General features: G+C 45.2%; 1 protein-coding gene across 1 annotated transcript in view; it reads left to right on the top strand.

The window, feature by feature from the left end:
- The first annotated feature begins 24,210 nt into the window (after positions 1-24,210).
- LOC137657033 (arylsulfatase H-like) overlaps positions 24,211-26,702 on the top strand; it is a 15,784-nt gene continuing 13,292 nt past the window's right edge. Inside the window, exon 1 of the mRNA XM_068391390.1 lies at positions 24,211-24,382. The gene's annotated coding sequence lies outside the window, so the exon portion shown is untranslated. The remainder of the gene's footprint in view (positions 24,383-26,702) is intronic.

The raw sequence follows: 26,702 nt of genomic DNA, 5'->3' as shown, positions 1-26,702 counted from the left end.
TGAGCAAGCACGAGATCACTGAAAATGACGCTGGCTTTCTGGCGGATTATCGTTTTGGTGATAGTGTCTCCAGCCATTTCTTTGTTCTTCATCCAGACAAGTAGCAGTCTCTCCATCTAATTGTGAATGTGGCTCCTCTTGCTGTAAAAAACAGTCATGCCCTTAGAAGGTGTTGCTGCTTTGATAGTTTTCTTCTGCTTCAGGATCGTTCCTATCGTAGATGAATTTCAGCCATATTCTTTCACTAGCACACTTAACTGCATGCCAGCCTAGTCTTTCTTGATTATTTCCATCATCATCTCCATGGAAAGCATCATACTCTTTTTTTCCCTTGACATCAGCGACTTTCTTGGGACCCATGGCTAATGAAAGGATTTTGAGCGAAGCGAAAAATTTATTTTTGGGTGAGATAGCCATGACGTCCTGATGCAAGGTTCCTTCAGTAGCTTCCTGAGGGTATATATGACTATAGTAGATATTACCAGAGAATTAAACTAAAGGTTTCACAGAATTCTAACTTCTGGTGCGAGTACCCATAAGGTTTCCCTTTAGGATATCGTATAATAGCAGGGGACGTATGCTTGACACGCCACATAGCTATCTGCACCCCACATAGCGTTTACGCTAAGAGGGGGAGTGTGGCAAGTATGGGAGGAGCCGTTGTTAAACTCTAATCCTTCGTTACTGTTACGGTACTCGGCGATGTCAACATCCGGCCGCCATAGCTGGCCGCCATCTTAATTGACGTCACATCCGCGCGCCATATCTTCATTCCTTCTTACGTAGCGTCTCAGACTCGGCAGCGTCAGGCTAAATGCCAGTTTCCGGCACCCGCTACTCCCCAGTTGGTGGCTCAGCCACAACAGACCTTTCAGTTGGTCCCTCAGCCGGTGGTGGCTCAGTCACCAGTCTTTCGCCCCAGAGGTAGAGGTTCCGGCAAAGACTCCTTTCGACGTCCATCTAGAGGGAGAGGAGGAAGGGGAGCAGGCAGCCGAGGTGGCAAATCCTCGGGAAACCAGAAGCAATGAAGTGCTTCCGGTGAGAGGAAGACTCCGCCACTTCCAGGATCGTTGGACCTTCGATCCTTGGGCCCACAGCATCATCAAGAAGGGACTAGGGTGGAGCTGGGTAACACCACCTCCAACCTTCCAACAATTCTTCCAACACTCCACCCCCATCCTGGAAGAATATGTCCCAGAACTCTTGAACAAGGAGGTGATGAAGAGGGTAAAGTCCACCAGGTTCCAGGGAAGACTATTCTATCACACACGATAACATTACCTACTGTAAAATTGTTACGAAAGCGAAATCACAAACACTAAGTCAATGCGTACGATACCGCTGCCGGAACGAAAAGACATAGGAACGCCAATGCTTAGATGCACGATGGGATACAGCACAGTAGATGCTGACCAATAGGAGAGCAGGATCTCATGGTGGTAGCTAGCATCCGAGTAGGGAGATAATCCATGAGAACGGAGAAGGATGGTAGCGAGTTTACAGGCTGGCAGGCGCCAATTTTAAAATCAGCCTCGGATACGGTCGGAGTATCCCTCCGTACTTCCTTTCGTTGTCCGAAAAATTTGTCTTAATCCGAGTTGTAATAATCTTCGCATCTCCTTTCGCAAAGCAAAAATTTTATCAAAGTGAAAATTTCGTATCGAGAGGTTTGACTGTATACCAATTTTTTGGGCTCAGGCCATGTCGTCCTGATGGAAGGTTCCTTCAGTAGCTTCCTAAGGGTATATATGACCAGTGGATATTCCCAGGGAATTAAACTAAAGGTTTCCAGAATTCTAACTTCTGGCGCGAGTACCCTTAAGGTTGTCCTTTAGGAAATTGTATAATAACAGGGGACGTACTCTTGACACACCACATAGCTATCTGCACCCAACATAGCGTTTACGCTTCGAAGGAGGAATTAGTGGTAAGATATGGGAGGAGCTGTTACAAAGTTCTCCTCCGTTACTGTTATGGGTACTCGGATGACATCATATGCGTCGGCCATCTTGCTGACGTCATCACCGCTCGCCAACTCCATTCCTTTCGTTGTAGCGTCTTTGACCAGGTATTTTTCCCAGTTGTTTCGCTATTTACTGCAGCCATGTCGCAATCTACAGCCTCTTCTGTCTCTGGAAAGTTGAGTATTTAATTCTTATACTGTATAAATTAGCTCTGGCCGTAAAGTAACGTTTTTCTATCGAAATATACTATGTTTTGTGGCGGAGCTATTGCCTAACCGGAGGCATCGCCAACGCTGTCGTTTACATCGCATGCTTTTTTTGGCTCAAGCCATGTCGTCCTGATGGAAGGTTCCTTCAGTAGCTTCCTAAGGGTATATATGACTACAGTAGATATTCCCAGAGAATTAAACTAAAGGTTTCACAGAATTCTAACTTCTGGCACGAGTACCCATAAGGTTTCCCTTTAGGATATCGTATAATAACGGGATGTATGCTTGACACGCCACATAGCTATCTGCACCCCACATAGCGTTTACGCTTCGAGGGGGAAGTGTGGCAAGTTATGGGAGGAGCCGTTACGAAGTTCTCCTCCTCCGTTACTGTTACGGTACTTGGCGACGTCAACATCCGGTCGCCATCTTGGTTGACGTCACCGTTGTGCGCCATCCTCATTCCTTCTCACGTAGTGTTTATGACAAGGTGCTTTTCCCAGTTTTTCGCTGAGTGATCCATTATGTCGCAATCTTCAGCCTCGCCTTCTTCTGGAAAGTCGAGTACCATATTCTTGTATTACTGTATATAAATCAGCTCTAGCCGTAAAGTAACGCCCTTTTATCTTAAAATACCGTGTTTTGTGGCAGAGCTGTGCCTTGACCGGAGGCGTCATGTCGGACGCTGTTGTTCGCCTCGCATGCTTTATTTAGTTAGCCAGAACAAGCCTTACCTGGTCTTATAACTAATTATCAGCATTAGTTATTTAATCTTCATTGCTAGGAATTAGTTATATTATGCCGACAGTATCCATTTTTGGGCTCAAGCCATGACGTCCTGATGAAGGTCCTGTAAGGACAGTGAGACAAGCGTCACCAAGATCAACTGATACTTTATTTGAATGCGCACGGAAATACATAACAAGGTGCGGACGGAAACGTAGGATATACATTGGCGCCAAGTCAGATTGAAGTGCCCGCCAAAATATATGTGTTTTCTTACACTTACAAATATATGAATTATGGGTTAACAAAAACATGTCATGAAACGATACATATATCAAAATGTAGCTCTGGTAGAGCGGAATATATATACATAGGACACCACAGTGTGGCGAAGAGAGAATTTAAATGAATGAGTAGTTTGTCGATTTTCTGGACGACGAAGGGATCGGTGTCCTTACAAGTACTCCCCCCCCAAGACATCGGGCGGCGTAGAGGGCTGATGATCAATCTTCGTATCTCTTCGGGCGTCGGAGGGTTCCTCTTGTTTTTGAACGGAGGGGCGCGCTGGCGGTCGGTGTAAGGATCTCTTCCTCTTGACGTCGTTTGATGATTTTTCCTTCGTTGGGCGGCTTGTTTTGTGGCGGAACTCTGGGTCTGCCAGGTCCAGTGGAGGCGGTGGCGCTTCCTTCGAGAAACGCTGGTTTCACGCGGTCTATAGAGACCCAGTCCTCTTGGCCATGGATGTCGAGAAGGAAGGCTTTCGTTGTCTTTTTAATAACCCGGTAGGGACCTCGATAAGGTCTAGTCAGTGGTTGTCGATGAGCGTCGACACGGACGAAAACGTACTCGCAGTCATCCAGGCTTTTTGGCTTGAAGTGCTTGGTTCTGTCGTTGTGATGTGGTGGTAGATGCCATGCTTGGACGGGGAACCTGGCGAGTGTCGGAGCTCGGGCTTGAAAACCTCGGGAAACTCTCGTAGGAGGTCGGCGTAGGGGTGCGTTGTTACGGCGGATACGGACATTGTTGCAGGGTCATGTTCTAGGGCGCGAGACTGGCAGGTCCCCGTGTCGATGAGACGTCTGTTAGCGACATTGACGAGGAGTCCATGGTGGGCGAGGAAATCCGCACCGAGGAGGGGGCGATTGACGTCGGCGATAGCGAAGGGCCAAGAATACGAATGGCCCATGATAGATATCTTGAGGGTCTTGATTCCATAGCACCGTATGGGAGATCCGTTGGCGGCGATGAGTGAGGGAGCGTTTTTGTCGAGACCACGGTCTAGGTCGGACTTCGAAGGAGGAAACGTTGACTGCATTGCGCCGGTGTCCACCATGAGTCTACGGTTGGAAATGGTATCGAGGATACAGAAACCAATCTTGTTATGGTTAACTGCGGCCGCGATGGTGGCAGGTGGATGCTTCTGGCGTCATCTTCTAGGGAAACTGCATGGTGCTCTACATTTCTTGGCGTCACTGCCGAACTGTTGGTGGTAGAAGCACCATGCTGGGTTAGGCCTAGGGATTGGTCGCGTCGGTTGCGGTGGTTTCTTTCTTGATAGAATGTTGATCTCGTCGTCCTCGAGGGCCATTGCCGAGGAGTCTATGGAAGAGCAGCTGCTGAAGGAGGAGAACGGAGGCGGTGTTGACGATGATGCTCCGAGGCGAGATGCTTTGGAGGCCTCGTGGAGCTTCTGAGCCTTCGACAGGAGTTCGTTCATCGGGAGCGTGTCGGCGTCTGTCAATTGGGCCCGTACGTCCTGTGGTAGGCGTCGAAGAAAGATCTCGCGAGATAAGCTAATCTCACGTCGTCGGCCGTTGCTGTCTGTTTCGGGGAGCATGAGCAGGCCGGTTAGCTCGTCCCACGCCTCGACAGGAGAGGTGTCACCCATGGGCTTGCCGGCGAGGTCCAGTACTTTCTGTGCCCTTGCTGAGACGGAGAGGGAGTAGATACCGATGAGTTTCGTTCTCAGGTCGTCGTATGAAACTTGGCCGGCCTGGGCGTCGAGCCATGGGGAAATCTTGTCGAATACTTCTTCAGGTATGGAGGTGAGAACGATGTCAGCCTTGGCGCAGGAGTCGCTGAGTCTAGCGACGCGGAAGAGTACGTCTGCTCTCAGGAACCAGGAAGCGGTGTTGTGTTGAGAAAAGGGGGGCAGTTTGACTTTGGGCGTGGAGGCGAGGCCGTTGGGTGCGATGGGCGTGTTGCTTCCTACATCGTGGCCAGACGACGAGTCGGCGAAGAGGTGAGAGGTTGATATGTCGGTTAAGCTCATCCTACTGCCTTACGTTCACCGAAGTGTGGGAGAACCAAAGGCAGGTTCTTGCCTAAGGTAACGGAGTATGTAGAAGGTAGCACGGCCGTAATAAGTCCGTTAATGGCGAAGCCAAAACCGCTGATGCTACTTTCAACTCCGGGGTCACCAGTTGTAAGGACAGTGAGACAAGCGTCACCAGTTGTAAGGACAGTGAGACAAGCGTCACCAAGATCAACTGATACTTTATTTGAATGCGCACGGAAATACATAACAAGGTGCGGACGGAAACGTAGGATATACATAGGCGCCAAGTCAGATTGAAGTGCCCGCCAAAATATGTGTGTTTTCTTACACTTACAAATATATGAATTATGGGTTAACAAAAACATGTCATGAAACGATACATATATCAAAATGTAGCTCTGGTAGAGCGGAATATATATACATAGGACACCACAGTGTGGCGAAGAGAGAATTTAAATAAATAAGTAGTTTGTCGATTTTCTGGACGACGAAGGGATCGCTGTCCTTACAGTTCCTTCAGTAGCTTCCTAGGGTATATTTAACTACAGGGATATTCCCAGAGAATTAAACTAAAGGTTATCACAGAATTCTAACTTCTGGTGCGAGTACCCTAAAGGTTTCCCTCTAGGATATCGTATATCAACAGGGGACGCATGTATTAACACGCCACATAGCTATCTGCACCCCATATAGAGTTAACACTTCGATATGAAAGGTGGAGAATAACTGGGGAGCCGTTCCACAGTTACACTCGTCCGTGGCTGCTTTTGGTACTCGAAACGTAAACAAACGGGCGCCATTGCTAAATGAAGTCACGTCCATCCTTATCCTTCAGCCTGTAGTTCCTTGCTTTGGTCGGATTTTCCTTGAGTGCGTTTTTCATCTGCTTACATCGCCGTTATGTCGCTACCTTCAGCCTCGCCTTCTTCTGGAAAGTTGAGTACCAGGTCCCAGTATTGTTTAAATAAGCTCTAGCCGTAAAGTAACTTCTACTTTTCGTAAAATATTGAGTTTTGTGGCAGAGCTGTGCATATCGCATGCTTTATTTAGTTAGCCAGAACAGCCTTATCCGGTCACTTAACTAATTAATATTTTTAGTTATTTAGTCTTCATAGCTAGGAATTACTTATATCGTGTTTTAGCGCTCATCGACTCTTGTCGCCGTTCGACCCCATACTAGATCGCTAGCTTAGCCCCTAGGCTGGATAGCCTAGTGCTTGTTTTCATGCATGATATATACCAGTGTTCCTAGGTTGTTATGAAGATTGTGGCATTATTAAACATACTATTAACTGTGATGTAAGTGTTTTCGCCTTCGGGGACCATATAGGGGACCGGGTTGATTGCGTATCTTTCCACCCTAACCTAATGTAGGAACCCCTATATGCTCCCTAATCCCCCTGCCTGCGGGCGTTCCCTCTGTGTGGCCTTGCTTCTCCTTCTATATAGGGGAATCTTGTCTACAAACAAGAGTATTTATCGCTTCTCTGTCTACCCTAAGGGAATGATCCTCCCTTAGGGTCGTGACCGAGAAATAAGGAACGGCTCTGCCCTTCCTCAGTTGCACCTGGTTGGGTTACTGCTCCCTCCCTGCAACTTGCAATGTGTCTTTCAGCTTACCTAGCCTAGGAGTTAGCCCTCCTTCTCTAGGTTAAGTTCTGGGGGTTGACTCTGCTCTATTATAGTTTGAGACGGTACTCCTGTACCATTCTCATTCTGGGTTACCTAACCGAGGTTAGGGAGCGTTCTCTCTCTCCTTGGTGGCCGTTCTCATACAGTCTCTCCCCTATAGAAAGACCCCTCATCTTCTCCCTCCCCACCTATCCCTTTGGTGTAGGCTTGCCTATACACATCTGTCCTTAGTCCTACAACTCCTCCCTTGGGTGGAGTGGTAGGGCTAACTTGTTCTCCTGCTGAGCTGGCCGCTCTGGTACACATACCCTTCATAGCGTTCTATGGGGGTAGTTGCCGGCAGCGGTCCGGCAGGCGGGGGTTTCCCCCTTCTTGAGTGCCCTCTAACCCTCCCTTGGGTTACCCCAGGCACCCGGGCGACTGCCGGCTCCCTGCCGCCGGATGCTAGGAGTATCTACTCCTATCATGAGTGCACTCTCTCCGGAGGGATGCCGGAGGGGTATGAGATCTTACCCCTTCCATCCCTCCTTACCTTTCTCTCCGTCTATCCTGGTGCCGGTCCCTTGCCGCCTCCACCGCCGGCGATACCGCCTTTACCTCTGGTGACATTCTTTCACAAGATGCTCTCCCCCCTCTAAGACGTCAGCCTTCCGTGTGCCGAAGGCTGCCGCCTTCCGTCGACATACAGCCGACGTCCCACCCCCCATTTTACCTAGTAACAGCTGGCCGACCTTCGGTGCCGGCCACCGGCGTGCCGGCGGTCTAGGTATACAACCATATACATATCCATCTTATGAATTGATCCACGCTCACCAGGCCGTCAGCCTTCGGCTGCCGGAGCCGCCGCCTCCTGCCAGCGACCCGCCGCTGTGCCGGCGGTCGCCACGATGGTATTATATTTTAGATACTCAATGTGTCTGTCTTGATGCCTTCCAGCCTGCAGGACCGGCCTCCGGCGTGCCGTAGGTCTGCCGGCACCCCCTGGAGACGTTAAGGGACATGCACCCCTTCTCATACCTGCCGACAACATGCCGACAGCCAACATACTGCAGCCAGATGGCTTAGCCACTTCCATATATAGGTATTGTCTTACCATTTAAAATTGTGGCTGTGCTGTCTGATTGCACATTACAATATTCCACCATACTCTGTGTGTCTTAGTGCAGCCGATTGTCGGAACCTATATCTAATAAGGGGTTTCTCCTATTCCCCTTCTACCCAGGGATCCGAGTGGTCTCAGTCCCTGCTACACCTCGCAGGCAATTTCTATTAGAGGCTTAGCTTCTACCCACCACGGCTTATCCATATGGATTTCCGTTTTGTGACCTTCAGCCACAAAAGAAATTGCCTACTGATAAGGTTACGGTAACCGACTGGGCGGGATTCACAAGTATGTGTCTATCTACTTCCTTTCCCGCTCACTACTCTCAGGCATTATATTACCTTGTGAAGTACTTTAATGCTTAATAATTTAGATTAAGTTATCTTAATTTTAGAGTAATGTAAGTCATTCTTATGCCTTCCATGTACTCATGATCTCTTTCTTTTACAGGAGGAGTATATGAAGTGTGAAAGCAACTTCTGTGGAGTGAAGCGCCCGGACTTCTACGGGCACAAGGCGTGCCGGACCCACGCCCCCTGCGCCGCCAAGAGAGGCGACCTGAAATACTGGGACCCGCAGAACTATACAGTCGGCAAGAGTCGTTTGGCCGAGGCGTTCGACGACCCTCCTTCAGCGGAGGCAAGGGACAACACTCGAGAGAAGCTACGCAAGTGGGTGCGTGGCTCCCAGAAGAACGCCACCGGACCGTATCTCGCCAGCGAAGATTTGAGGGCCTTGCTTTTCCCAAAGGCATCCAAAGACACTGTGATCCCCAGTGATCAGATCCCCACCGTCCAGCTCGTGGTGGAACCTGATATTGTCATGGCCCAGTCCATGCATGAGTGCCACTTGGATTCCGATAACGTGGAACGTATGTCGGAAGTGTCAGAAGAGACGGAGAAGAACCTCATGGGCGAGGAACTCGACTATGAGGAAGATCAGGTGGAATATCCTGATTCGGAGACCGAGGTCGCTCCCGCTCTTACTCCCGCAGCGACTTCTGCACCGTCCGAGGAACCTGTTCCTTTGACTTCCGCCACCCCGGACCCTCTTCCATCGGGCACTCAGGAGGTCTTTAAGATGCTTGAAGCCCTCATGGAAAGAAAGCTACGAGAGACCCAGGAGCAATTCCGGTCTACTCTAGTTAACTTTAAACAACCGAAATGGATTTCGGTTAAGGACCTCCACTCTTGCTCAGAAACTAACCCATGGAGATATGCCGAGCATATGCCGATCACGACTGGTAAGATCTTCATCAGTGAGAAGGTTGGCTCTATCTTGTTGGAAGAAGTGGAATTCTTCCCGAACTTCGAGGCTTATCCAGACTGTTACGTCCGGCTCAGGTCCGAACCAGCCTCAAAGGAGGAAACCGAACCGAAGGAGGTAATCGTGTTCGATCTCGCGAAGGCCCAGGCTATGCTAGCCAATGCGGTGAAGAGTAGGGGTTTCACCAACTCCAAGATGCCGGCGCTTAGTAAGAAGCACCCAACCTTCGTTGCGCCGAATGCTACGACTTTCCCCTTTATCGAAAAGGCCTTCACAGCGGTCTTAAAGGCAGTGGAGGAAGGGAAACCTTGCCCTGAACTGGAGGAGTGCAGACCCTTCTCCCTTACCGTTCCTCCCGATGATAGGCACTGGAAAGACGTCCAGTCAACCTTCACGGTGGGGAAGTTAGAGCCTGACGTAGCCGGTCGTCAATTCAATGAGGACCTCCCAAGGCCAAATGATCACCTCCTTCGTAGGGAACAGGATACGAAGGAGAGGCTTGCCGCATCGCTGTCCCTCCAGGTACAGCTAGAACTTATGGCCGGGGATACTAGAGTCTCGGACTTTTACATGGTCCTAGCCAAAACACACTTGGCAAAGGTGACTAAGGACCTGTATAGCTTCACTAAGGCTCGCAGAGCCTGTCGTGAATTTGTGTTTGCCAACGCGACGGTAAAACACGAACCCCGGAGGCTGATTTCCTCCAATATCTGGGGTAAATATCTCTTTCCCTCCTCCCTGGTGAAAGAGATAGCAGACAAGGTCGACACGGAGAATAGGAACCTTCTCCACAAGTGGGGCATGTCGAGAAAAAGGAAATCCTCTCAGGACGATGGCCCTCAACCTAAGAGGAAATCTCAGAAACCAAAACCCCAGCAACGTCAACAGAGACGGCAGTTTCCGGGTTCCGCTACTCCCCAAGTGGCCACACAGCCACAGTAGACCTTTCAGTTGGTCCCCCAACCGGTGGTGTCGCAGTCACCGGTCTTTACCCCTGCGTTTGAGCAACATGCTACTACCTTTCGTCCCAGAGGTAGGGGCTCAAGCAGAGGTTCCGGTAGAGATTCGTCTCGCCGCCCCTCCAGAGGCAGAGGAGGAAGGGGAGCTAGCGGCCGAGGTGGCAAACCCTCGGGACACCAGAAGCAATGAAGTGCTTCCGGTGGGAGGAAGACTCCGCCAATTCCAGGATCGTTGGACCTTCGATCCCTGGGCACACAGCATCGTCAAGAAGGGACTAGGCTGGAGCTGGACGCAACCACCCCCATCCTTCCAGCAATTCTTCCAACAGTCAACCACCCTCCTGGAAGAATATGTCCTAGAACTCTTGAACAAGAAGGTGATCAGGAGGGTAAAGTCAACCAGGTTCCAAGGGAGACTATTTTGCGTTCCCAAGAAGGACTCCGACAAACTCAGAGTCATTCTAGACTTATCCCCTCTCAACAAGCTCATTGCAAACAACAAGTTCAAGATGCTGACTCTGCAACAAATAAGGACCCTTCTGCCTCAAAGGGCCTATACGGTCTCCATAGACCTGGCGGATGCCTACTGGCACGTTCCAATGAATCGTCACGCTTTCTCCTACCTAGGATTTCGACTCCAAAGGAAAAGTTACGCCTTCAGGGCCATGCCCTTCGGGCTCAACGTGGATCCACGGATCTTCACCAAGCTGGCAGACGCCATCGTCCAACAACTCCGCCTTTACGGCGTCCAAGTGATGGCCTACCTAGACGACTGGCTAGTCTGGTCGACATCGCCCGAAGATTGTGTAAGAGCCTGCAACAAAGTCACCCAGTTCCTAGAGCATCTGGGATTCAAGATAAACACCGAGAAATCTCGCCTCTCTCCAGCTCAGAAGTTCCAATGGTTGGGATTCCATTGCGATCTTCAGTCACACCGCCTTCCCATCCCACAGAAGAAAAGGAAGGAAATAGCAGGGTCTGTCAGAAGACTTCTGAAATCCAAACGGATCTCAAGACGACAGCAGGAACAAGTTCTCGGCTTTCTACAGTTCGCCTCTGTAACAAACCCAGTGCTTCGCGCACAGCTAAAGGATGCCGCGGGAGTCTGGAGACGTTTCGCATCCATCGCTCGAAGAGACCTCAAGAATTGAATTGAATATGGGATTTAGGCATTAAGCCAAGCACTGGGGCATCAAAGGCCATTCAGCGCTATACTGTATAACTAAAATCATTCAATCATATCTGTACACTCACAACATTTAGTATCATTTTAACCTTTAATACAAATCGTAACACTTTCATACAATAAAATCTAGATGTGAAATAAATAGGGATTAAAAGGGTAAAATAAATAAATAAATTAATAAAATCAATTATAGCTCGTAATATAACCCAATACTTTGTATAAATTTTCTCAAGTTCAGGGTATTACAGTTTTCCCCCAGTATATCTCTTAACGGTTTGTCCTGGAGTAAATGTGTCCTCCTCTGGAGATTAAAAACAGGACAATCGACTAAAATATGTTTAACATCCATTGTCACTTGACAGGTATTACAAAGAGGGGCCTGTCTCCCTTCCCCACTCTTCATTAAATAATTGTGCGTTGCATGTGTATGGCCAATACGCAGCCTAGTTAAAATAATGGTATCCCTTCTACTTGTAGAATTACAAGATGACCATTTATCCACCAATGGGTGGATTTGTTTCAATTTTGTATTGGTGGTCCGTTCAGACCATCGAGCTTGCCACTTATTTTTACAGTAAAGATGAATCTCACTTCTAAGATCTTTGTAAGGAATACTCAAGGGGGATGGATTACTTAGCCCTGAAGCTTCCTTTGCTGCCTTATCTACTTGTTCATTCCCATCCACCCCAACATGGGCAGGGACCCAACAGAAGTGAACACTGATACTCTTCCTAGACTGCAGAAGTACTAACCAGTCCTGCACCTCTTGTACTAGATGATGGCCTGGCATAATTTGTTTTAATGAGAGTAAAACACTATTGGAATCCGTAAAAATTGTATAAAAACTATTTTGGTTGCCATTTTTAAAAATATGTTGGACTGCGAGAATTATTGCGTACAGCTCAGCAGTAAAAATTGAACAAGAGGATGGGAGTTTCCTTCTAATAACAATATCCCCCACCACAGCTGCACTTCCAACTCCTGCAGCCGATTTGGAGCCATCTGTAAAAACATGTTTCCCATGATGTTGAGCAGCATGATTTAAAAACTCACTTTTCATTACCCTACTAGGTAAGGTATTTTTCCCTCCTGCCGTAAAACATACTTTAACAGGTGGATTACACCAAGGAGGAGACTTGGGATATCCTACCTCTGCTATCTGTGCTGTTAACAAGCCTACTTCTCTAGCATCATTTTTCAGCTGTACTTCCAAAGGCTTAGGCACTCTAGATCTGTTAGGAGCCCGATCTAAAGGCGCCCTAACATATTTACAGTTAGGATTGTTTCTCACAGCAAGGGACCTAGCTAAAAACCTCAAACTCAACTCCTCTCTGCGAATGGAAAGGGGAGGTATGCCAGAATCAACATAGAGACTGTCAATGGGAGATGTTCTGTAAGCACCTGTGCAGATGCGAAGCCCAGCATTGTGAACAATATCAAGTTTTCCAAGTAAAGTCTTTGTAGCTGACCCATATATTTGGCATGCATAGTCTAACTTGCTCAGACACAAAGATGTATAAATTCTAAGCAAAGTTGTTCTATCAGCACCCCAATCAAAATGCGATATCACTTTCAGAATGTTCAGTGACTTCTTAACCCTGATAGATAGGTCATTTATATGGGGACCAAATGTCATTTTCTTGTCGAAAATGACTCCAAGAAACTTGACACTATCCTCATATGGCAAAATACAATCATTTAAGAAAAGGGTGGGGATCTCTTCCCTTTTACGAGTACGAGTAAAGCGAATGGCTTTGGTCTTCTGAGGAGAAAACATGAATCCGCGAGAATTTGCCCATGCGGAAGCAGCATTTATTGCAATTTGAAGATTTTGGCATGCTTGTAGTGCAGATGATCCACTACAATAAATTGCAAAGTCATCGACAAATAGTGATCCTTGTATGCCAGGAGGTATGTGACTAATGAGACTATTAATTGCAACAGCAAACAAGGTCACACTCAATACGCTGCCTTGGGGGACACCTTCTTCTTGCATGTAGGATGAAGATAGTTCTGACCCTACTCTCACTTTAATGGAGCGGTTTGATAAAAATTCTTCAATAAAAGAGAACATATGTCCTCCTATACCCCACGAGGCCAATTGCTTTAAAATACCACCCCTCCAGGTGGTGTCATATGCCTTTTCGAGGTCAAAAAAGACACCCACCACCTGGTTTTGGTTAGAAAAAGCATTTGAAATTTCCCTTGATAACATCAGCAAAGGGTCCAGAGTACTTCGGTTCTTCCTAAAACCAAACTGTCTGTTAGATAAAAGATTTTTTGATTCTAGATACCACACAAGTCTGTTGTTGATCATTCTCTCAAATAGTTTGCATATGCAACTGGTCAAGGATATGGGCCTATAACTAGATGGCAGTTCTGGGTCTTTACCAGACTTGTGGCCTGGAATTACAATTGAAGTATGCCAGGAATCAGGAGATGTATGGGAAGCCCATAGACCATTAAAGGTTTCTAATAAAAATTCCTTGGTATCCACTGGAAGATGTGATATCATTTCATACCGGATGCCATCCTCACCTGGGGCAGTTAAAGAAGAGCTGGAGATAGCATTTTGCATCTCCTCCATACTAAAAGGCAGGTTAAAAGCTTCAGTATTTGAAGAAGCAGGAGGAACAACAGATGTTGATGCTCTAATTTGTTGAAATGCTGGGGAATAGTTGTCAGCACTTGATACATGAGCAAAGTGCTTAGCAAGAACCTCTGCTACATCTTTGGGGTCAGATATATATCTATTATTTTCCCTTAATATTGGTAGAGGCTTAGGGACGAATTTACCTTGAAGTTTTCTAATCTTGTCCCATATTTCCTTTGAAGGAGTTTTGGTATTAATATTAGATATATATTTCTTCCAAGATGCTCTCTTTGCTTTTTTAAAAATTCTTTTTTGTTTGGCACAGGCTCTGAGATATGCTATTCTATCTGCTAAATAGTTTGTCCTCAAGTATCTTCTGAAGCAAGTTCGGGTCACTTTTCTTGCGTTGGCACATTCTTTACTCCACCAAGGAACTACAGAGCGATGAGGTAAACCGCATGTTTTAGGTATAAACTTGCTAGCATTATCATCAATAATATTTTCAAGATGTTGATAGGCATGCACTGGAGATGTAAATTCATCATATTCTTTATCAGTGTGTGAACAGTTTTCATAAGCTGCCCAGTCTGCCTCATCTATCTTCCATTTTGGTGGACACTGAGAAGGAAGATTATGGACATAATTTAACATTATTGGCCAATGGTCACTGCCATGTAGGTGTTCATTTACTGACCAAAGGTAGTCCAATCGAATGGATGAGGAACAGATTGACAAATCAATGGCTGATGTAGAGTTGTGGAATACATCATACCTAGTTGGAGAACCATCATTCATTAGTATTACATCATTGTTGTCGATTAATTCTTCAACAAGATTACCCCATCTATCGCACACATTTCCACCCCATAAAGTATGCTTTGCATTAAAATCACCCATTAAAATAAAAGGGGCAGGAAGCTGATTGATCAAGTCTTGGAGGTCAGAAAGTCTAAGCCTTCTTGGATTACCAGCATGATCTAAGAGGAAAAGTTCTAAGGATGGTTCAATATATAGCGAGCATAAAGTAATTTTTTTCCCGATATGGGTTCTAACTGCACATGCCTGTAGTGGTGTATTGAGTGGGATTGTTTCAAATTTTACAGATTTGTGAATAATAAAACCTGTACCACCTTGAGCTCTTGCAGCTTGCAAAGGAGGGGATCTACAAAAATGATAATTGAGTCCAGGATTAAATGGTTTGTCACTGATCTTGGTTTCCTGTAGGCAAATTACCTTCGTGTCTGAGTCCCTGGTTAAAGTTTTTATTTGCTCAATGCTAGTACTTAGACCTCTGCAATTCCACTGGATGATAGACATTATCTTTTGTTATTATTTTTCTTTGTCTCATTTGTCTTTTGGGACTTTTCAGATGAAGCCATGTAAGGCCTGGAGATGGAAGGCTTTACTAGGCCACCACTCTTCTTTTCTTTCTTTCTAGGATCTTTATAAGAGTCAACCTTAGGATCATGAGCAGTAGGGCACTTACCTGACTTAGATGAAGGTGAGGATGATGGGGACCTTTTCCTCTTTGGAAGATCTTGTTTTCCAATCTCCATCAAATCAGGTAGAGATTCTGCCTGAGACAATACATTTAAGGTGGTGGAAGCCACATTGGCTTCCTTGGAGGATTGTGCTAGAACTTCAACAGTTCGAGCACTTAACCCAGAAGGCTGGGCTACTACCTCTAGGGGAGATGCTCCTATCGGTGACAATACTTTTGGTGTGTTGGACACCATATTGACCTCTTTGGAGGTTTGTGCTCTGGCTTTTATAGCCTGAGCACTTGACCCAGATGGCTGGGCTACTACCACTAAGGGAGATGCACCTGACGGGCCAGGTGCTGCCACTGGTCCCCCTGTGGTAGTAAGGGGTAGTGGATTATAATCTTTTGTTGGCATCTTAACCGCGCGAGCAAAATTAAGTTGCCGATTGAGTAAATGCTTTGCATAACCTACACTTATATGTTCAGCATTTGCTTTCAAGATTGCAGCTTCTTCATTCTTGTATTCTCTACATCTTTTATCATTTGGTTTATGATTATCTTTACAGTTTGCACAGGTTGTATCTCTGTTGCATTGGCCATGTTCTAACAAAGAACAGTTAATACAGATCTTCGTATTATTGCAGTACCGGGAAGGGTGACCGTACTTGAAACAATTAAAGCATTGTAAAGGCCTAGGTTTATATTCTCGAACACGTACTCTTTCATTCTCAATAATTATATGATCTGGTATAACAGGGGTTTCAAATGTTAAAACTACCATGCTTGTTTGAGGAATCTTACTTACTTTCCAAACATTAGCAGGGCACATGTCCAGAATTTCTGGTTCTGAGAATTCATATAGATCTTTATCAAAAACTACTCCTTTACCATAGGTGAAGCTCATATGTGGTTTAATATCCTTAATAGGATCAATTTCTGCAATCTTCATGCCACAAAGCATGTGAGCTTGAGTATCTGATTTTGCATTAATCAAAACAGATTGCTTACCGTATCTACTAATATCCTTACTTTTAATTAAACCAACTTTTTTTTGTATAAATTTACTCATCTTATAATAGTTATAATTATCTATCTTTCCAGATGCAATTATCCATGTTGGGGGCTTGGGGGTTCTTACTTCTGGAAGTCTATGCTCTATTTCTTTTTCCATCCATTCTTCTGGTTTATATACCTCTAGGTGTCTTGGTGCTTTATCACATAAAGCCCCAGAAATCAAACAATTGTCAATTTTTATGCTCTCTAAATTTTTATTTGCTTCTAAAGCAATCTCAAAACTTGAAAATGATACCCAAGCTTCCCAAAAGCCTTTACTACCATTAAGCTCCATTAAAATTTCTTTGATTGCTCCAAATCTACAGAAGGCTTCATGAATTATGTCATAGCTACAACCAATTGGTATGTTTTTTAAGTGGAGAATTTTCAGATTTTTTGTTGGATCTGGTAATGAGCCAGAACCAGAGAGTAAAGTATTACGGTTATTACAAGCATCATTTTCCACCAGTGCCGATAAATTGTCTTTAACAACACTGGTCAAAGAAGTATTGTTGGAGGAATCCTTTTTATTGCCGAGGTTGTCAACAGAGCTTTCCCTATTTAAACAAGCAGAAGTCGTCAACGGTGTCTGGGGTTCGCCATTTGATCCAGGGGTACGGGGAATATTAAGTTTACTCATTAATTATTTTTCAGGGGGAGGGAAGGGGTCATAATAACAATGAAAAAAAAACAATGGAAAAAAATATAGTTTAAGGGAGAGAAAAAATTAAGACTGTCTGAAATTCCAAAGAAGACACCGTTAGCCTTTCCTGGAATTAATTTCTCCACCAATGACACCTGTGAAAGCTGCTTACCAAATGTCCACTCCCTACCCTACCACAAAGGGATGGTACCACTATGATTAGAGTGGCTCAAGTGTATGCCAAACCCGCTTGATGGGACTGAGAGCATTTCATGAATACAATCATCCCCACTCTAATCATAGTGGCAGGCAAACCGGACAGAATGCCGAGAGTCCTATCTCTATAAAATCGCCAACCCCTGGAATCCGAAGGCCAAATTTCCTAAGAGATAGTTCCGCGTGCCAGTATGGGAATACTGACACTCCTAGGTGTCCAAACATTTTCGGGCAGTTGGCAAGACCACCACAGCTCCCACAATTGATTTTGAAATAAAAACCGATCATGGATACAATGTCCCCTCTAAAAAACCTGGACAGTGAAATGGGTAAAAGAGTTTTGACAGCAAGGTTGGAGACAGCTGATAATTATGAAGGAGGAATAAGCAATAAGAGGTAATAGAAAAAGAATGAGAGAAATTTAGAGTCAAACTGAGGAAAAGAAATTCCCCAGTTCGAGAGCCCTCTTGCCCGTCACAAGCCTTCAGCACGGGAATGATATGCCGTGCTGAAGCCCAATGACTTCATCAAGGCATTCTCTCGTTAAGAGGGAGAGACCTCAAGAGACGGCTTCCAAACAGACTTCGCTTACTATTAAAGCCGTGGTCGGAAGCAAAGGCCCTGAAAAGGTCCATCCCTCTTCAACACCCGCCTCCATCGATCAACATCCACACGGACGCTTCACTGGAGGGTTGGGGAGGTCACTCCCACCAACGACAGGTTCAGGGAACATGGTCTCCCCTATTCAAGAAGTTTCACATCAACATCTTGGAGGCCATGGCGGTCCTTCTCACCCTGAAGAAACTCTCCCCGCCTCCCTCGATCCACATCCGTCTGACTCTGGACAACTCGGTGGTAGTCAGATGTCTCAATCGTCAGGGCTCAAGATCGCCCCAGATAAATCAGGTACTTCTTCCGATCTTTCGTCTGGCAGAAAAGAAGAAATGGCACCTGTCTGCAGTTCACCTACAAGGATTCCGCAACGTGACGGCGGACGCTCTATCACGGACAAGCCCGATAGAGTCGGAATGGTCTCTAGATGCAAGATCATTCTCCTTCATCTCTCACCAAGACCCGGAACTTCAGATCGATCTCTTCGCAACGAGCGACAACAATCAACTTCCTCGATATGTGGCCCCGTACGAGGACCCCAAGGCAGAAGCAGTGGATGCCATGTCACTGGATTGGAACAGATGGTCCAGGATGTACCTGTTCCCTCCCCCCAACCTTCTGCTGGAAGTCCTCTCCAAATTGAGAACCTTCAAAGGGACAGCGGCCCTAGTGGCTCCCAAGTGGCCCCGGAGCAATTGGTACCCTCTGGTCCTGAAGCTGCAGCCCATGCTGATTCCCCTACCGGGCCCAGTTCTCTCTCAACAAGTACAGAAGTCGACTGTCTTTGCTTCATCACTGAAAGTCAGGGACCTTCATCTCATGATTTTCTCTCCTTAGCCGCAAAGAAAAGGTTTGGAATCTCGAAGAAAAGTCTAAACTTCTCGAGGAATACAAGACTGAATCCACACGACGGCAATACGAATCTTCCTGGAGAAAGTGGGTCTCGTTCGTCAAAGCAAAAAATCCTACAGAAATCACCATTGATTTTTGCATGTCCTTCTTCATTCACCTTCATGGACAAGGCTTAGCAGCCAACACGATTTCTACCTGCAAATCTGCTTTGACTAGACCACTACTGTACGCCTTCCAGATTGATCTGTTCAGCGATATCTTCAATAAACTACCAAAGGCATGCGCTAGACTACGCCCAGCACCTCCGCCAAAACCTATCTCCTGATCCCTGGACAAGGTGCTCCATTTTGCCTCTAACCTGGACAACGATTCGTGCCCTCTAAAAGACTTGACTCAAAAAGTTATCTTCCTTTTTGTTCTCGCCTCGGGAGCCCGAGTCAGTGAAATAGTGGCATTGTCAAGAGAAGAGGGTCATATCCTGTTCGCAGATACAGGAGAACTTACCCTCTTCCCTGATCCGACGTTTTTCGCAAAGAATGAACTACCCACCAAGGGATGGGGCCCTTGGAGAATCTGCCCCCTGAAGGAAGATGTCTCTCTATGCCCAGTGGAGAGTCTTAAGGTCTATCTTCGAAGAACTTCAGACTTCGGTGGAGGACAACTCTTCAAAGGAGAAACATCGGGTAGTGACTTGTCACTGAAACAACTAAGAGCGAAAATCACCTACTTCATTCGCAGAGCGGATCCTGACAGTACACCCGCAGGTCATGATCCTAGAAAAGTCGCGTCTTCTCTGAACTTCTTCCAGAGCATGGATTTCGAAAGCCTCAAGAGCTTCACAGGGTGGAAATCGTCGCGAGTTTTCTTCAAGCACTACGCGAAGCAAGTGCATGAAGTTAAACATTTCGTGGTAGCCGCAGGTAGTGTTATGAAACCTGCCGTTTAACTCTGCATAGAACAGCGAGTTACTTGGGACTTTAACTCTACGGGTGCCTGTGTTGACCCTCTTGTGATACATAGTGATTTCATGGACACTTAAGTGTTTCTAATAGACTGTTCTTATCAAGGTGAAATGTCATAGACTTCACATGAGTGCCACATGCTCTAGGGCAATATTGTGTTTTTTCTTTGAAAAAGACTGACGTTCCTCTGGAACTTGTGTTTCTAAAAGTGAAATTTCTTTCAGATTCAAGATTGAAGTCTTTTATTTTCTATGTACATTATTCTTTATTATTGTAAATTAACTTTACACTTATTATTGCAATTGTTATCACAATAATCTGCAATCTATGAAATAAAACGTCTACTTTATTACATGTGCGTCTCTCTTCACTCCTATTATTTATTATGAAATATATGATTGTCATAGTTTCATTTAACCCATTCCTTTTGAAAGAGAAGAAAATATACTTGTATTATATATTACTCATGCTGTGGTAATATTCCTACCTGAATACTTACCTTCGTCCTGCCTTCGAGACCAGATTGATCTCTCCTCCAAGGAGCGTAGTAATTATTTATCACTTACCTATGCTTGATAATATTCCTACCCGAATATTAACCTTATGTCTTGTCTCAGAGTCCTGCACGAACTCTCCGCAGAGTGAGTAGCCCTTCAATGATCGCTTCGAGATATTGGTATGGTCCGCCAGGACTTCTCTGCCAGGGGGGCAGGAAGCTGGATCCCCACAGAAACTCTAGCAAGGACATGTTACATACCTCTATTCGAAGCCCTTGGCACTTGCATATAAAGGGGAAAATTTCCACGATACATTAATTATCTGGTACACTTCCATCAGGACGTCATGGCTTGAGCCCAAAAAACGGATTTTGAGCGAAGCGAAAAATCTATTTTTGGGTGAGATAGCCATGACGTCCTGATGGACCCTCCCGTCTATTCTAGTCCAGCCTTTCAGGCCCCGCCCTGTCCTGCTGTATCATGGAGATTAGCAAGAAGCTGGCCTCGGGATGAGGACGGACGTGACGTCATTTAGCAATGGCGCCCGTTTGTTTACGTTTCGAGTACCAAAAGCAGCCACGGACGAGTGTAACTGTGGAACGGCTCCCCAGTTATTCTCCACCTTTCATATCGAAGTGTTAACTCTATATGGGGTGCAGATAGCTATGTGGCGTGTTAATACATGCATCCCCTGTTGATATAAGATATCCTAGAGGGAAACCTTTAGGGTACTCGCACCACAAGTTAGAATTTTGTGATAACCTTTAGTTTAATTCTCTGGGAATATCCCTGTAGTTAAATATACCCTAGAAACTACTGAAGGAACCTTTCATCAGGACGTCATGGCTATCTCACCCAAAAATAGATTTTTCGCTTCGCTCAAAATCCGTTTTTTGGGCTCAAGCCATGTCGTCCTGATGGAAGGTTCCTTCAGTAGCTTCCTAGGGTATATTTAACTACAGTGGATATTCCCAGAGAATTAAACTAAAGGTTATCACAGACTTCTAACTTCTGGTGTGAGTACCCTAAAGGTTTCCCTCTAGGATATCGTATATCAGCAGGGGACGCATGTATTAACACACTACATAGCTATCTGCACCCCATATAGAGTTAACGCTTCGATATGGGAAGGAGGCTGAGTAACTGCGGAACTGTTCCAAAGTTACTCTCATTCGGTGCTACTTTGGTACTCGAGACGTAAACAAACGGGCGCCATTGCTAAATAACGTCACGTCCGTCTTCATCCTTTCGTCTGTAGCTCCTACGCTAAGTCTGATTTTTCCCAAGTGCTTCTTTATCTGCTTACATCGCCGTTATGTCGCAGCCTTCAGCCTCGCCTTCTTCTGGAAAGTTGAGTACCAGGTCCTAGTATTGTTTAAATAAGCTCTGGCCATAAAGTAACTTCTACTTTTCGTAAAATATTGTGTTTTGTGGCGGAGCTGTGCCGATACCAGACGCGCCATTATGGTGTCGCTGTTCATGTCGCTTGCCTTATTTAGTTAGCCAGAACAGCCTTCTCCGGTCCTTTAACTAATTAATATTATTAGTTATTTAGTCTTCATAGCTAGGAAGAATTTATATCGTGTATTAGTGCTCGTTAGACAACGGTCTTTGACCGACCCCATACTAGATCGCTAGCCTAGCCCCTAGGCTTGACAGCCTAGTGCTCATATAACTGCATGATATATAAGTGTTCCTAAGTTAAGTTATGAAGATTTAGGCATTTTTAAACATACTAGTTACTGTGATGTAAGTGATTTCGCCTTCGGGGACCATACAAGGGACTGTGTTGGTTTGTGTACCAACCCCCTCCTAACCTAATGTAGGAACCCTTGTATGCTTCCTATTCCCCTTGCCTACGGGTAATTTCCTCTGGGTAACCTTGCTTTCTCCCTTATTCTATAATGGGGAGAATCTTGACTTCACCCAGAGTATTTTTCGCTTCTCAGCCTACCCTAAGGGAATGAACCCCCCTTAGGGTCGTGCTTGAGACCTTAGGAAGGGCTCTGCCCTTCCCCAGTTGCACTTGGTTGGGTTACTCCTTCCTCCCTGCAACTAGCAAAATTGTCTTTCCAGGCCTTCCTAGCCTAGGAGATGGTCCTCCTAATCTAGGTTAGGCTCTGGGGGGAGATTCTGCCTTATTATAGTTTAGGAGAGTACATCAGTGCTGTATCTGATCTGTGCTACCTATCCTAGGTTAGGGAGTGTTCTCCCTTGCCTTGGTGGCCTCTCTCATACAGTGTCTACCCACTTTAAGAAAGACCCCTACTCCCCTCCCCACTCTATCCCTTTGGTGTAGGCCTGCCTATACACCCCTGTCCTCGGTCCTACAACTCCTCCCTTGGGTGGAGTGGTAGGGCTAGCCTTGTTCTTCTGCTGAGCTGGCCGCTCTGGTACACTTACCCTTCATAGCGTTCTATAAGGGTGGTTGCCGGCGGCGGTCCTGCCGGCGGAGGATTACCCCTCTTTGAGTGCTCTCTATCCCTCCCTTGGGTTACCTCAGGCTCCCGGCTGTCTGCCGGCCCACTGCCGCCGGATGTTAGGAGTACCTACTCCTATCATGAGTGCACTCCCTCCGGAGGGATGCCGGCGGGGTATAGGATATTACCCCTCCCTTCCCTCCTTACCTTTCTCTCTCTCTATTATGGTGCCGGTCCCTTGCCGCCTCTACTGCCGGCGACAGCCGCCACTACCTCTGGTGACCTCTATTCATAAGATACCTCCCCTCTAGGACGTCAGCCTACCGCCTGCCGGAGGCTGCCGCCTTTCGTCGACATACCGCCGACATCCCACCCCTTATATTTCCCCTGGTTTACCTAGCGACAGCCGGCCGACTGCCGGAGACTGCCACCCCCCCCCCCCCCACCTGCCGGCATTGATTGCCGGCATTCTGGGTATCCGCCCTATATATATATATATAATATATATATATATATACAGTATATCTTATGAGTTGAACTAAGGTTCACCATGCCGTCAGCCGCCGGCGGTCGCCACTGTGGTGTTGTCCATCTCGGTTTCTCAGTGTGTCTCCTCCTTGATGTTTCCACCCCGCAGGACTGGTCTCCGGTGTGCCGTCGGTCTGCCGTCGCCCCCTAATGAGGCGCTAAGGGACATGCACCCCTTCCTCGGCTGCCGGCACCGTGCCGGCAGTCAATCTGATGCAGTCAGATAGCCTGGCCACCTCCATATAGGTATTGTTATACCAGCTAATATAGTGGCTATGCTGTATGGTTGCACATTACAACATTTCCAGCATACTCTGTGCATCTCAGTGCAGTCGCTTGCCGGAACCTACATATTACTAAGGGGTTTATCCTATTTTCCCCTCTCCCTCACTAGGCTCTGAGCGGTCCCAGATCCTTTTACACTCTGCGGACAATTCCTCTATTAAGGAGGCCTAGCTTGGCTCATCCATACGGATTTTCCCTCCTTTGGAACCCTCGGGTCCTAAGGAATTTTCTACGGATAAGGTTACGGTAACCGGCTGGGCGGGATTCACAAGTATGTGTCTATCTACTTCCCTTCCTGCTCATCTATCTTTAACATATAATTAATATGCTATTTATAGATTAAGTTATTCTTAAGTCTAGAGTAATGTAAGTCATTCTTATGCCTTCCATGTACTCATGATCTCTCTCTTTTACAGGAGGAGTATATGAAGTGTGAGAGCAACTTCTGTGGAGTTAAACGCCCGGACTTCTACGGGATTTCCTTTCCTCACTGTGCTATTTTTCCCTTGAGCTTATAGCATCTTGCTTTTCCAACTAGGGTTGTAGCTTAGCTAATAATAATAATAATAATAATAATAATAATAGAGTTGCCAACAGTTTCTATTTTGCTAAACACAGCGTTAGCTGTTACAATATACAGATGCCAAACGTCTCATTAGCTTCCCGTGAAGTGCACTGGAATTAATGAAGCCAACTGTACCAAAACAGTAGACACGAAATTCTTATCGCCCGATACTTGAGCTCAGCAGCCGGAAAGATCTATAGACCTTGGTAACCAGTTTGGTTTTCTTGTTGGCGTGTCTGTGCTGTTGTACCAGTCAGTGTTCTCTTGGCTGGAATATCAAGTTATCAACGTCTCTTTTCGATGTGATCTTGGACCAGATACATTTAGCTTACATTCGTCTCTTGTCTCTAGGTATGTTAATTCTATAGCATGCATATGCGCGTTACAGTCATGTGTTTTGTTTCTTACGAACAAGTTTTATATAATCGTTGAAGAGTTTGGTAATGGTGCAGGGCTCGTGTGTCAATCTGGTTTTTAAGATGTGTGGAGTAGAATGAACTTTCATACCTTACTCGTTCTGTACATTTCACTTAATCTTAGTAAACATCATTAGCAATATTGACTTTTGCAGTAAATCATAACGGTTTAGAATTTAGACATTCATCACGGTACTTAATCTTCGAGGTGTTGTCTTACGACGTTGAATAATATAGCTACTAAGTGGACTCAACTGTGGACCTACATGAACAATAATGATAGACAATAATGATAGTCATGCGAACGCATAATATTTAGAACTATTCAAGGGCAATCTTTGTAACCACAACGCAAGACGGCTTAAATTAAGTATTTGAATTTAAACATTTCAATGTCAGTGTACAGTATGTGACTCATGTTGCCACCGTATGTCAAGAAACAGTTAATCTTGTTAAGAATTATCGTCAATAAAGGTTCCGTAGAACTTAATACTTAGCTAATATTATCATTACTAAAATAACAAAATATAAATGGAGATTTATTTGAATTAGGTGTATGAAAAGTTTTATTGGGAAAATTATTTATATCACATGATAGAAAAACACAATTGGCATCGGTATATGAGAGTTGCTAATATATGTTTTCTCGAATAACGAAATAAATCGTGCATTGAATTTGTTGACATGCTAACAGTTCCTCACCGGAAGTATTTGATGAAAATCTTTCTTGAAATCTAGCGCTGTAAAACCTTAGGATTCGCTGCTTTTAGTCTTTTACCCAAAATCTTTGACTGAATGTATGTGAAAACCATTATCATTCGTGAGATTGAATTTAACCACCTGTAATCCAGCTGAAAGTGACAATATCTTCGATGTTCTCCTTCTCTTTGATATACGTGACGTCACGGTGTGAGAAGGATGAACTGATTTAAGTCTCCAAGCATTAAAGATTTAAATGCCGCTCATGAATGGCAGAGGTAAGGAGCAGTGACATTGTCCTATCAAGCAGGACTATGTCCTAGAGACTGATCAATATATATATATATATATATATATATATATATATATATATATATATATATTATATATATATATGCACCCAAGCCCCTCTCCACCCAAGCTAGGACCAAGGGGGCCAGGCAATGGCTACTGAGGTCTCAGCAGATAGGCCTATAGGCTTCCCCAAACCTTAGCTTACAAGGATGGCGAGGTTGCACAGACCAAAGGAACAAACGAGCTTGAGCGGGACTCGAACCCCAATCTGGCGATCACAAGTCAGGGACGTTATTACATAGGCCACCGTTGCCTAGGGTCTGGCACGGTAAAACGAGTACAGAAATGCCACTGTCTTGTTCACCCGATGCAAATACCTTAGTTCTTTCCTAGGCTATGTCCAGTAGCTCTTGTCCTGTGCTTTTCGACGTAAACTGGGTAATTTCTACCCTCTGCTCGAAGTATATACACTTGCATGTTTTTTTTCTGCTTTTTTTTTCTTTTTTAATGGGAGAGGCGGCTCAATAGCAGAATGGCCCTTGCCAGTTCATACACGTAACCGTGCATTTTCTCTGGACAGTATCTCTCAATCATCTCATCAGCCCATAAGTATAGGAGACCCTTCTCTTCTGTGGGAGGAGGCTGAACGCACTCTGCACGAAAAAAAAAAATGTTGCCTGTAATCCAAGCAATTACATATACTGTATGTATATATATATATATATATATATATATATATATATATATATATATATATATATATATATACTGTATATATATACACACATACATAATATATATATATATATATATATATATATATTATATATATATATACTGTATATATATACACATATATATGTATATGTGTATATATATGTATATGTGTGTATACATATATATGTTTATACATATGTATATATATATATACATATAAATATACACACACACACACATATATATATATATATATATATATATATATATATATATATATATATATATATAGTTTCGTGTCCCGTGGGTAGAATGTGTCAAATATGTACAGTTGGATACAGGAAGTCCTGGCACACCTCAATCCAAAGAAATGCACCCTACTATACCCTTACTTTGCGGCGAGTAACCAAACAGATAGCGTATGGAGAAATAGCAAAAATGGTGTGCAAGACTAAACAAAGAAACTCAACAGTGCAGTGAGGGTGTGGTTGGGTGCACTTCCTCATTTTGGTGTACCAAGACTTCCTGTATCCAACTGTACATAT

The sequence above is a fragment of the Palaemon carinicauda genome, chromosome 18 (genome assembly GCF_036898095.1).
Source record: "Palaemon carinicauda isolate YSFRI2023 chromosome 18, ASM3689809v2, whole genome shotgun sequence".
NCBI lineage: Eukaryota > Metazoa > Arthropoda > Malacostraca > Decapoda > Palaemonidae > Palaemon > Palaemon carinicauda.
Note: the sequence above shows the minus strand (reverse complement) of the source record. Positions and strands in the feature narration are given on the sequence as shown.